General features: G+C 43.0%; 1 protein-coding gene and 1 long non-coding RNA gene across 2 annotated transcripts in view; one reads left to right on the forward strand and one right to left on the reverse strand.

The window, feature by feature from the left end:
- Nucleotides 1–1,340: 1,340 nt before the first annotated feature.
- On the reverse strand, nucleotides 1,341–12,222 carry LOC142826569 (uncharacterized). The gene is made up of 2 exons (XR_016348570.1): nucleotides 11,957–12,222; nucleotides 1,341–11,413 (listed from the first exon to the last, which is right to left on the reverse strand). It is a non-coding gene; the product is annotated as an uncharacterized LOC142826569 (long non-coding RNA).
- Nucleotides 12,223–12,418: 196 nt separating this feature from the next.
- The window catches only part of RAB30 (RAB30, member RAS oncogene family), a 63,610-nt gene continuing 63,211 nt past the window's right edge, over nucleotides 12,419–12,817 (forward strand). The window contains exon 1 of the mRNA XM_006132171.5: nucleotides 12,419–12,662. The gene's annotated coding sequence lies outside the window, so the exon portion shown is untranslated. The remainder of the gene's footprint in view (nucleotides 12,663–12,817) is intronic.

Genomic DNA, 12,817 nt, shown 5'->3' on the forward strand with positions numbered 1-12,817 from the left:
TCACACATACGGAATGGGAAGTGATATCTAGGAAGGAGTACTGCAGAAAGGGATCAAGGGGTCACAGTGGACCACAAGCTAAATATGAGTTACACAATGAGAAACAGTGTGTCCAGTTCTGTGGCACCACATTTCAAGAAACATATAGGCTACGTCTAGACTACATCCCTTTTTCGTAAAAGGGATGTAAATTAGACGTATCGCAATTGCTAATGAAGCGAGGATTTAAATCTTATTTCATAGAGGGAAAAGGGATCTTTCAGAAAAGGCTTTATTTTCCGCAAGATCCGCGTCTAGACTGGCGCTTTTCTCCGGCAAAGCTCCGTGCGGAAAAAAAGCGGCAGCCATTTTTATGCTAAAGAAGCGGGGGAGATTTAAATCCCCACTTCATCAGCAATTGTGATACGTCTAATTTACATCCCTTTTACGAAAAAGGGATGTAGTCTAGACGTAGCCATAGAGAAATTGGAGAAGATCCAAAGAAGAGCAACAAAAATGATTAAAGATCAAGAAAACATGGCCTATGAGAGAAGTCTGAAAGAATTGGGTTTGTTTAGTTTGGAAAAGAGAAGACAAGAGAAGACTGAGAGGGGACATGATAGTAATTGTGAAGTACCTAAAAGGGTGTTACAAGGAAGAGGAAGAAAAAATTTTCTCCTTGACTTCTGATGCTAGGACAAGAAGCAATGGGCGTAAATTGCAGAAAGGTTTAGGTTGGACATTAAGAAAAAATTCCTAACAGTCAAGGTGGTTAAACACTGGAATAAATTGCCTGTGGGTGTTATGGAATCTCCAACACTGGAGATATTTAAGAGCAGGTCAGATTGACATCAGGGATGATCTAGAATGATGCTTGGTCCTGCTGTGAGGGTCAAGGACCCGACTTGACCTGTGGGGTCCCTTCCAGTTCCAGTATTTTATGAGTCTATGAAAACAGAATTGATTTTGCATGTAACTAAAAATGTATTTACTCTACAAAAATAGGGCTGTGGGAATTACCTACACCTGCATTCCCTGAATAAGCACAGAGCAGAAACAGCCATTTAGCTTTCTGTTCAAATTGTTAGTGTTATTTCTTAAAGTGAAAAGGCATCCACTAATGTTAATCAAAATGCTAGTTTCCTAAGCAACATGCAAAATATTGGCTTTTTTTTTCATTCTGAATTAGGGATTTAAAGTCCAATTTAATCAGTTAAGCAGGAATTTGGGAGTGGGAGGGTTGCTCTAGCCTGCGCATGTGGGCAGCGGAGTGCTCCAGCCTGGCCACGGGTTAACTGGTAAGCGTCACCACCAGTTACATCCTTATTCTGAATAGTGCTTATGTTGTGATTTTTAACCCCCCCCCCCCCCCCCCGGACAAAACACACAATTTAAAAGTATTCAAGGCTTAGCTCTTTTTTAAAAAAAATGCTGTTTGCTACGAGTCAGAACAGAAATAAATAATGCTCCAGAACACTGAAATAAACACTCCACAGTATGAAAGCCTAGTCAAACCAGTTGAGAATGAAACCACATCATCGGACTCCCTATTACACACAGCTATTTCCTTCTTTCCAAACCTCAAAGGTCTTCCCAAGGGAGAAGAGAATGAATATTTCTAAATCTCATGCTGCAATGAGACACATAGCTCCTGACAGCTTTCAGGGTCTGATTCAAAACTCATTTAGCTCACTGGAAAGATTCCCCATTCATTTTAATGCACTTTGGCCCATTTAAAGGATTGGAGCAGGATTTAAATAACTCTGAGACACACCTTAAGGGTGTGTCTAGACTACAGGGTTTTGTTGACAAAAGTGGACTTTTGTCTACAAAACTATACCTGCGTCTACACTGCCGCTGAGTTCTGTCAACATAACATCAACACAACTCAGCAGTTTTGTCGACGGCTGTAAACCTCATTCTACGAGGAATAACGCCTTATGTCAACAGAGTTCTGTCGACAGAAGGCGCTATTGCATCTATACTGTCCTTTGTGTCTACATTGTCATGTCAACAGAGCAGCTTGCTTTGTCGACAAAACTGGATGTAGTCTAGATGCTCTTTGTCTACAGAAGCTTTGTCGACAAGTCTGTCAATAAAAGCCTGTCATCTAGATGTACCCTTACAGCTCAAGTGTAGAAACACAGGCTCACCATAGATCTGCGTTTTAAAACAGAATTAGGATATTAGCTTGAGTAGGCAAAAAGCATATGACCAGAATGAGACCATAAAAATTAAGAGTTAAACTTGTAGTGACCCTTCACAGTGTTATCTTATGTGATGTTTGGCCTAGAATAAAAAAGGTTATTTGGATACAGGTGCAATAAAGAATTATATAAAACTCCTTCCTATGAGCTTAGTTAAGATCTAGTAATTAGCACTGATATCACTGGTCTAAGATATAAAATAAAAAACTTTTAATCGAAATGGGTCTAAGCAGCTCTGACTTTAGCCACTTTGTAAGTATCCCTATCAAATATTTATTAAATTACTATTTGGATGTACTAAATTGATTTAGGCTTTTTAGACATATTTTCAGCAATTATATAAACATCATTTAGCCTTAAGATTTAATAAAATAATTTATGATTAAATGTCATTATACCCTGCATAAATAATTCCAACATCAAGAGCAGGACTAAATAAACCTGAGTTACTATGAATGAAAAGAATCTACTGAATAACCATAGAATAGAACTGGAAGGAACCACAAAAGGTCATTAAGTTCAGTCCCCTACACTTATGGCAGGACCAAGCACCATATAGCCCCACCTGTTCTTAAAAATCTCTAATGATGGAGATTCCACAACTTCCCCAAGCAGTTTATTCTAGGCTGTGTCTAGACTGGCCAGTTTTTCTGGAAAATCAGATGTTTTTCCGGAAAATTAGCTGTCTACACTGGCCGCTTGAATTTCCGCAAAAGCACTGACTTCCTACTGTAAGAAATCAGTGCTTTTTGCGGAAATACTATGCTGCTCCCGTTCGGGCAAAAGTCTCTTTTGCACAAAACTTTTGCGCAAAAGGGCCAGTGTAGACAGCTGAGATTTGTTTTCCACAAAAAAGCCCCGATCGCGAAAATGGCGATCGGGGCTTTTTTGCAGAAAAGCGCGTCTAGATTGGCCATGAACGCTTTTCTGCAAAAAGTGCTTTTGCGGAAAAGCGCCCGTGCCCATCTAGACGCTCTTTTCCGAAAATGCTTTTAACGGAAAACTTTTCCATTAAAAGCATTTCCGGAAAATCATGCCAATCTAGACGTAGCCCTAGTGTTTAACCATGTGAACATGAATTTTTTCCTAATGTCCAACCTAAAGCTTCTTTGCTGCAATATAAGCCCATTGTTTCTTATTCAAATATGAATTAAGGAAACCAATTTTTCTCTCACTTTCTTCTTACAGCCTTTTAAATACTTTAAAACTGTTATCAAGTTCCCTCTTGGTCTTCTCATTTCCACACTAAAACCCCCCAATTCTTTCAATTTTCCCTCATCATTTTTCTAGATCTTTAATAATTTTTGTTGCTCTTCTTCGGACCTTGATGTCCACCTTTCCTGAAGTGTAGCAGCCAGAACTGGACAGAATACAGAGTAGAATTACTTTTCATATCTTGCTTTCAACACTCCTGTTAATAGATCCTAGAATGGCTTGCTTTTTTGTCACACCATTCACTCTTATTTAGCTGCTACTGTCAATCTTCCAGTGTTCAAATTAGTGGTCTAGTTAAGACAGCTAAATCAAAGTGAGAGGGGCAGTCCAGTCGATACTGGTAACCCCACCTTCATGAGTATGGGAAGTCAAAGGAAGAGTGTTCTTCCTTTGACTTTCTGAAGTGTAACAGAGCCAAAAGCTGAGTTAAGCTACTTCAAATTCAGCTTCACAAGTAACATAGCTGAAGTTGCATATCTTAATTAAATTTTGTCCTGCAGCATAGATATACCCTATAAGGCAACGTCTACACTGGCATGATTTTCCGAAAATGCTTTTAATGGAAAAGGCGATCGAGGCTTTTTTTGCGGAAAAGAGCGTCTAGATTGGCAGGACGCTTATTCGCAAAAGCACCTTTTGCAGAAAAGCGTCTGTGGGCAGACGGGGCTTTTTTGCGGAAAACACTACTGTGCTGTCTACACTGGCCCTTTTGCGCAAAAGTCTTTTGGAAAAAGACTATTGCCCGAACAGGAGCAGCATAGTATTTCCAGAAAAGCACTGATGATCTTACATGAGATCGTCAGTTCTTTTCTGGAAATTCAAGCGGCCAGTGTAGACAGCTGGCAAATTTTTCTGCAAAAGCAGATGATTTAGCGGAAAAACTTGCCAGTCTAGACATAGCCTAACAGTGTTCCTCAACCAGTGATATGTGTATCCTTAGGGATACGCAAGATAAGTCTGGGGGGGAGGGGTGCATCAGCACAAGTGAAAATTGGAAAAAATGTCTGGGACTTTGCCCTACAAAGAAGACTGGGAAAGGAACAGTGGCACGTGCCTGTGAAATTGAATGTTTGGAGTCACATGCCTGGACAGTAACAACATCCCTGCACAGACGCCAGAGCACCTGGTGGGAAAAGCACGTGGCTGCAGCAACTCCGATGAGACCCAGGACAATTCCAAGTTGGGGGCAGTGGGTTTGGCCAGTAGCATAGCGAGGGGACAGTTGCCCTCGAGCGCCATACTATAGAGGTGATGGGCTGGGAGTGCACAGCCCCACACAGTGATCCCGGTACTGGTGAGCCACTTGCTCCCTGCAGACAAGCCACTGAGGCAGAGAGGGGCAGCAGGAGCAGGCACTTCAAAGGTACAATTACCATATGTCCAGTTTTTCCTGGACTTGGCCTCATTTTCTCATGTTAAATTGCTGTCTGGCAAGCTTTTAAAAAAAAAAAAAAACACAAAAAATAGCCAGATTTCTGGGAAGAGGCAGTAGCACCTGACTTCAAAGGAACATTCAACTGTCTTTGGAGCCGAGCACCTGGGCAGTTCATGGCTGCTGTGCATGCACCCCAGCACCTAGAGGGAGAAGTGTGTGGTTGTGGCTCCAGTGAGACCCAGGCTACGTCTACATTGTGCTCTCTTGCACAAGAACATATGTAAATGAGGCACAGCAATGAATATCACCATGCCTCATTTGCATACTTAATGAGCCACCATTTTTGCATAAGGGACTTTTGCACACGAAGAGTCTATACTCATATACATCACCACACCTCATTTGCATATGTTCTTGTGCAAGAGTGCACAGTGTAGACATAGCCCCTGGGTGGTGTTAAAAGAATCTGGGGCTCCCTGGCTCTGGGGAAGGGGCACTGGTTTAGTGGGAGGGCTGGCTCTGGAAGGGGGGGGGTTCATTGAGTTGGACCAGAAGGGGAACTAGAGGGTGCCTGGCTCTGTGGGAAGGGTAAGGACAGTGGGTTAGACTGAAGGTATTTTTTTAAAGGGGCACTTTAAAATAAAGGTTGAGAAACACTGCCCTACGGCATTATCTAAATCACTGACAAAAATATAGAACTGGTCCACAAACTGATCCTTGTTATGCCTGTCCAGCATGACTGTGAAGCTTTAATTATTCTCTGGGAATGGTTATGCATTATACACCCACCTTATGCTCCATCTAGGTTTAGTTTCCTACTTTAATGTTATCATGTATTAAATGCCTTGCTAAAGTCTAGATATACCACATCTACCACTTCATCATCCACAAGGCTTGTTATACTATCAAAGAAGCTATCAGGTCAGTGGACATAATTTGTTCTTTACATAGCCACATGATTACTTATCACCTTATCTTCTGAAGGTTTGCAAATTGATTTCTTAATTATTTACTCCCTCCTTCCTGGTACAGAAGTTAAGATGGCCTGTAATCTCCTGGGTTGCCCTTATTTCCCTTTTGGAATCATCACAGAATATGAAATTTTCAAATGTAACAGCTAATAGCACAGATATTGTCTATCACCTCTTGAATATTCTAGAATGCATTTCATTAGGGCCAGGTAACTTGAAGGCATCTAATTTGTCTAATTTTTTAACTTATTCTTTTCCCATTAGCTTCTGAACCTATCCCATTTTCAATGACATTCACTGTTAGGCATCCAATCACCCCCCCCCCCCCCCATGTTCATGAAAATGGAAACAGTCATTAAGCGCCTGTGCCATTTCATATTTTCCATAATTTTCCCCTCTTCATTGAATAATGGCCCTATTCTGTTCTTGGTTTTACTCTTGCTTCTAATATATTGGTATGTTGTGTTACCTTTTATGTCTCTTACTAGTCTGAGCTCATTTTGTGCCTTGGCCTAATTTTGCCCCTATGCACTTCTCTGTGATGGGACAGCAGCCCAACTACATATAAAACTGACAAGCAAACTGATACCAGGAAATATTAGGCTCTTACTAGTACTCCTCTAGATTACATGCTATAATACTGGTGAGTATAGGGCAAATGAAACCACCTGAACTACTCATCCTGGAAGGGAAGCTGGCAGAGAGAATCTGAGGTGGTGTCAGCAGTTTTTTCCATCAAGTTTTCCTGGAAGATTTGATAAAGAAACAAGAGGCACATACAGGGGTGTACAAAGCATGAAGCATAGGAATGAAGTCAGAAGTGGAATGGGGAAGACATACAGCAGAGCCCAAAACAAAACTGAAGACCTGAATCAGAGAACATCTTCCTAATTTCCTATAATACAGAGCACTAGAAAGTTAAAAAAAATGCAGGGTGCTGTAAAATACACAGGATCAACAGTCTATTCTGCAAGCCCATCAGTTTCCTTTTCACTGGCTAGCTCCCACTCTTCAACTATGTCTATACTGCGCATTGTTGTGCAATAAGATATGCAAATTAGGCACAGGGATGAATATCACCATGCCTCATTTGCATATCTAATAAGCCACCATTTTTACAGAAGGGGGTTTTGCACAGAGCTGTCTACACTGCTCCTTCTTGCACAAAAAACTGCTCTTGGGCAGTTTCTTCCTGAAAATAAGCAGCACAACAGCTCTGCACAAGAGGGTTTTTTTGTGTGCAAGCAGTGTAGATAGCCCCTAGTTGCGCAAAACTCCTTTCTGCAAAATGGCAGTTCATTAGGTATGCAAATGAGGCATGGTGATAATCATCCCGGTGACTCATTTGCATATCTTTTTGCACAATGTGCAGTACAGATGTAGCCTTAGATTTACCAAGGCCTGCCAAAGGCCCATATAATTTAGTCTCCCCTGTAAGTTTGGCAATTAAAGCTATCACTTGATATGCAGTTTTTTAAAATGACCTTGAGGGGCTAGGATTCTGCAGCTCCTAGTCATTAGCAGGATCTGAAGGTAGTTAGGACCTCTGTAAAATGTGTAGTAAAAAGGAATATAATCCCAAGGTACATCATTTTATCAGAGTTCTATGTATTTTTTGCTCAGCAGAATGAGCTGGAGCCCTCAGCCAATAGGTGCTAAGCAATGTTTTGATTTATAGTATTGGGGATTTATATAAGCATATGAAGAACATTCAAGTTCAATGCTATACCATATAAGAAACAGATGCTATTTAGTGGATTTAAAAAACAAAAAACCCCTCCAAGACCTGTGGCCTTAATCCCACAACTGGTTCTGGATAGAGCAATAGGAACACTAATGGAATTTGGGGACTAATATAAGGAATAGGATTTTGTTTCTGTATGCAGTTTTCCTGGGTAGTAGAGAAAGACTTGCAGAAAAGTGAGGTGACTAGATCATTTCCACACTGTAACATTTGGACTTTCTTGAAGTTAGCCATGGGGAAAAAATTGGGGAGGACAGATACTTGGATGTCCATAGGTTACTTTCAACCTTTCAAAATAGCTTTTGCATAGGAATTGTTTTGAACTTGAAAAAAATAATTCATGTCTCAGCAGCTCACTCAGGCTGTATCCATATCATCACATATATAGTCAGCCTGTTACATCAAACAAGCCAGCATAACACCAGATCAGGACTTGATTAAGAGTTTTCTAGGACACAGTCAACTCTGGAAGTAATGTTGACAAGCCAATATTTGGCTCTTCCTGATGGTTAGACTTATTAGTGGAGGCAGATAACAGGTAGATAGGACATGGGTTATGCATAGCTTTCCCCCCCCCCCCCTCCTGAGGGTAAGTAATGTGTACTGAAGCCATTCTTCATGTTGACAAGTTACACAGCAGTACCTGTATCACTCTCCCTCAAGTTTCTATGGGGCAGAATAGTATAAGCTTGTTAGCATAGTTCAGTTTGCTAGAGAGAAAACTTCATTATAAAAGGATACCTTCTCTACGAGAAAACAGTCTTATCTAGCTAAAGTGAAAGGGGCTTGACTTCTAGATTAGCAAGACCTCAGTTGCATCCCTACTACTGACAGGAAGTTCATAGTAAAGGGGGGCTACAGAAGCACCAATAGCCATTAAGTTCCTAGAAATCCTAAAATGTGCAGTATATATTACTTCTTGTTCTTGTGTAAATGCTATTGAACTGAGAAGCCACATTCATGACGTATGAAAAGATTCTTCAGTTAAAGCTCCATGGCATCCTTAAGCTGAAAGACACAAGATTATTATTAGTTCAATTTCAACAGCTGAAAACTATATTTAAAAAATTGTTTCTGCAACAAGGGTCCTTCCTCCCCCCCGGAAGTTAGTCAAAATACCAAAGTTTTTTCCTGAAATTTTACTTCCAAAATGCTACCTCATTTTGACCAACATCCCTGCCCCCTAAGAAAGTTCATTTTCTTTGGGGGCTCTGTGTGAGTAATTGTCAACGTTCTATCTTCTCCCAGTGGGAAAAAGGGGGAGGGACAAAAGTAAAGAGGAAGTAGGTGAAGTTGGTTAAAATATCTTTTTGATTTTACAACTGGAAAAGCAACATGGCAGGGGGAAAAAAAATGAATCCCTTATTTCCAAAAAGGGAAATGGTCAGCTCAGCTTGATTTAAAACTTTTCAGAATTTCCTGAGAACATTTAGACATTGTCCTTTGGACATTTTCCAACAAGTGTTATTTAAAAAAAAAAAACTTTGCAGCTCTATCTCCAAATTCAATATTCCTTTGGCATCAGGGATAGACACCACTGTACTTTAGACTTGGTACACACACGAGCTGATTTTTTTTTTTAAATCAACAAACGGTAGCTGATATACTTGACAGTTTCATCTACCATGGCCATGTTCAAGGAGGAACCACATCTCTGAATTTATACACACAGACGTCCTAGTCCCCAGATGAGACTAGCACGTTACATTGGTGTGGATTTGCTTTCATTATATGGAGTCTGCAAAGAAGTTAGAATTCACAAAGAATTTCCTGAAAGACAAGGTTTTCATTCTGAAGAGCTAGTCTTACTTGAATTTCTGCAGATGAACTTGTTTAGATGTCTGCTTATACTTATTCCATTTTAACCAAAATACTGAAAAGCCTAGAAGTGATTATACACGTCCAAATGCCTGTGTTTCCTTCCCAGAAAGGCTCTACCTCTATGCAGACAATTTTGCTCCATTTTTGTTCCATTAAGCAAAGAGTATGCTCCCCAGAAACTTGGATTTTCAAGGACTCTTTCTTCAGCTGTTCAGAAAGTTAAATGAAATATATGAACTACAGTTACTTTCACAAGTGTGGCAATCTAGTGTGTCTTCCTATCAAAGAGTTATAGTAACAGCACAAGTACAGACAATACTTATGGGCTGAGCTGCTGTACAGACCGTGAAACAAGTTTGCTACCAAAGCAGTATTAGAAAAGACAAAAGGATTCACACATTTTGAGAAGTGTCAAAAGCTCTGTCTTCAACTGAAAAGCCACTTGAAAACTTACCATATTACCTAAAAAGACAGCACTTCTACTACTGCAGCACCATTTCCTGTCACACTAGTCAGCAATACAGTATCTGAATATGAAGAAACTTGGAAACATAATGCTGGTGTTTGTTGTCTTTAAATTGAAAAATAATTTTAGAAAACTGTCACACTGCATCTGTGAAATATATAAGTGAAACTTCTGAAAGATATGGCAAGTGTGATTAATGAACATCACTGATAGCTGCAGATACTAGTGTAGAGCTTTACAATCTTAAGAGGGGAAAAAAAGTTAAATTATGTAATACAATCTGGTCTATACACTTAATCTCTTAATCCCATAATTTTGGGAAATAGGCCATGCCAGATTATGGAATTTTCCATACCATAGGTGTTCACCATAATGAAAGGTGGTAAGAGCGGAGGAGTGGAGTCTGAAAGGGGAGTGTGTGAAGGGGTTGGGCACGGGGCACTTCCCAGGGGTACATGTGGCTCCATGCCCCCTACTGCTCCCAAATACCACCCTGTGCTAATAACCGAGTGGGGTGAGAGGGAAGGGGAGCCTCCAGACCATGGATCACTGCACTGCCATTCTCCCAGCTGAGAGGGAAGGAGAGCAGCACATGCAGAACTACTTGCTATCCCACTGCCAGGGTACAAACCTTAAGTGTTCTTGGATCATGGATACCCCAGTTATGGAGGTTCAAGTGTACCACTTACCATGCACTGGACTTACAAACCAACTTGATATTGCAATTGTCCCCCCCCCCTTTTTTTTTAAATAAAGGTGACATTCTCTGATAACTCAAAATTGCTGTTACAAAAGCATCAACCTATGTCTTCAGGGGAAGAAGCAGCCCATCTTCTTTAGGCAAACACTAGAAGAAAAATAAGTTGTGTATTCCTAAAAATAGGGGACAGCTATGCTGACCCAATGCACAGTGAAGGTGTACAAAGCAAGCTTCCCCACAAATCCATCGAAGAAAGTGGTATCTAGAATCTGTCCACTCACTGCTGTTTGTTGGTCAGGAAACCTGTCAAATACAAAAAAAGGCAGGCTGACTCATCTCTGACAAGACAGCAGATAATATGCGGAACCATCTTTCACAGGATGAAGATCAATTATCTAAGCACTAATTCAAAATACTTACTGCTTTGGCTTAATATGAAGAGCTTCCAGCTGATCAGATGTAGCCTAGATTTAGTTTGAAATCCTTAACTAGACAGCTGTTCTTCCAAAATTATACATCCCAAACCTTCTGGAAAAACAACAAAAACAAACCAAAAAAAAACCCCACACCCCTCATTTCTCCTCAGCAGAAATTATTGCAGCAGATTTCGCCTAAGGTAATGAAAAAACAGGAAAAGAACTTACCACTTGGTAAAACTGCTTTTTGTAACATCCATATACATTGGAGAAAGGAACTATGAGGTGCAAGACATTTTTGATCCAACAACAGACACGATATCGTTTACCTTTTCTTCAGTGTCCAACATGGCAATCATTTTATTTGACTCCACCTAAAAAAAATCAAGGCCTAAAGTGCTCAATAGTAACTGACAGTTTTATGGGAGGATGGAGAAGGCAGAGTGTGTGTTATCTTCAGCCTAAAAAGCAGAGGCAGTGGAGGACATTTGCATTCCATTTCCTCAGTATCACTGTATCCTGAAAGAGAACACATTTGTTGCAGCGGCGACGGACAGGCCCATCGTCCCACATCTACGGCCCCGCTCATCAGACGCCCCGGAAGCCGGTTTGAGTCGCAGCTCACCTCGCCGGCGGCACCCGCTCCCCACCGGGAAGAGCCCCTCCGCTCGGTGCCGCGGCCAGGCCGGATGTGCCGGGCTCGGAGGCGAGCCGGGGTGAAGCTTGGCGCTGACTCCCGCCTCAGCCCCTCCGCGAAGCTCGCGCCTTCGCCGTGCTCGGCTCGGGCGTCGCCAGCCGGCGGCCCTTCCCCCTGCGCCACAGGCCCGCGACACGCACCCGCCATCGCTCCGGGGCGGGTCCTGCGAGCGCCCGGCCGCCCAGCCCCGGATCGAGGCGCTGGGCTTCTCCTCCCCCTCCCCGGTCGGCTCTCACGGCTCCGAGGCCTCGCGCCGCTGCCGCCCGCGGACGAAACGGGGGGTCGGCTGCCGCGCATGCTCGTACACACCAACCGCCTCCCCCACCCCAGACTGTTCCCCCCCCCCGCAGGGGACTTAAGCGCACCTCGCCACACCGTCCAGCGCCGGGGGAAGGATAACCGAACGCACTAGGGGATCTTTTGGCTCCCGCGCCCACCCGTCGCCTGTGGAAGAAGGACAGGCGCGACCCCATCGCGGTGTCCCACCCTTTCCTTACTCGCCCCTTCGCATTCAGCTCCCGCCCTCCCCCTTGCCGACATTTTAATCCGGTTTTCCCGGCCGCTCCTCCAAGCTAACGGCGAAGCCACACCAGCAACATGGCCGCCGAACGAACGCGCCCTCAGCCTATCTCCCCCCCCCCCCCCACACCCGATTTTCTTTGCGGCTGCGCGGCGCAGAACCTTATAGGAGATGTAGTTCTCCGTGCACCTGGGGCTTGCCGCTAGCTATGGGAGGGAACTACAAATCCCGGAGTGCCGCACCGCCGAACTTAAGGGCCAATGGGAGGCTTCCCCCTCCTCCCTCCCACCCTGGCGATAGGGATGATGTCATTGCAAAACAGGCTGGGGAGGATTCTGCACTGCAATTCATTGTGCTACACTGTAGCCGCCTCCCCCTGCTGCTGAAGCACTAGGGCAGTGAGTGACTCCCAAGCAAAGTGGGGGGGGCGGGGTGGAACCATACAGACATCCCAAGGGAGCCGCTAGCCTTACCCCATGTCTAGGTGATTGACTCCCACGTTGTGTCTTTTTTATGGTCTCACAGGAGAAGGGGGAAAATCCCAAACCCAGGTGAGTTCTGTGATTTCTAGTTATCAACTTGGCAGTAATACGTGTTTTTAAGTAAAAAAAGTGCTATTGATGGGGAAGGTTCTGAGCAGGGCTTTTTGTGGGGGCATGGTACCACAGGGAAGAATCACTCCGGGTTTTTTTCTGTGCATGGAGTT

This window comes from Pelodiscus sinensis, chromosome 1 (assembly GCF_052426305.1).
Source record: "Pelodiscus sinensis isolate ZL-2025 chromosome 1, ASM5242630v1, whole genome shotgun sequence".
NCBI classification, from domain to species: Eukaryota; Metazoa; Chordata; order Testudines; family Trionychidae; genus Pelodiscus; species Pelodiscus sinensis.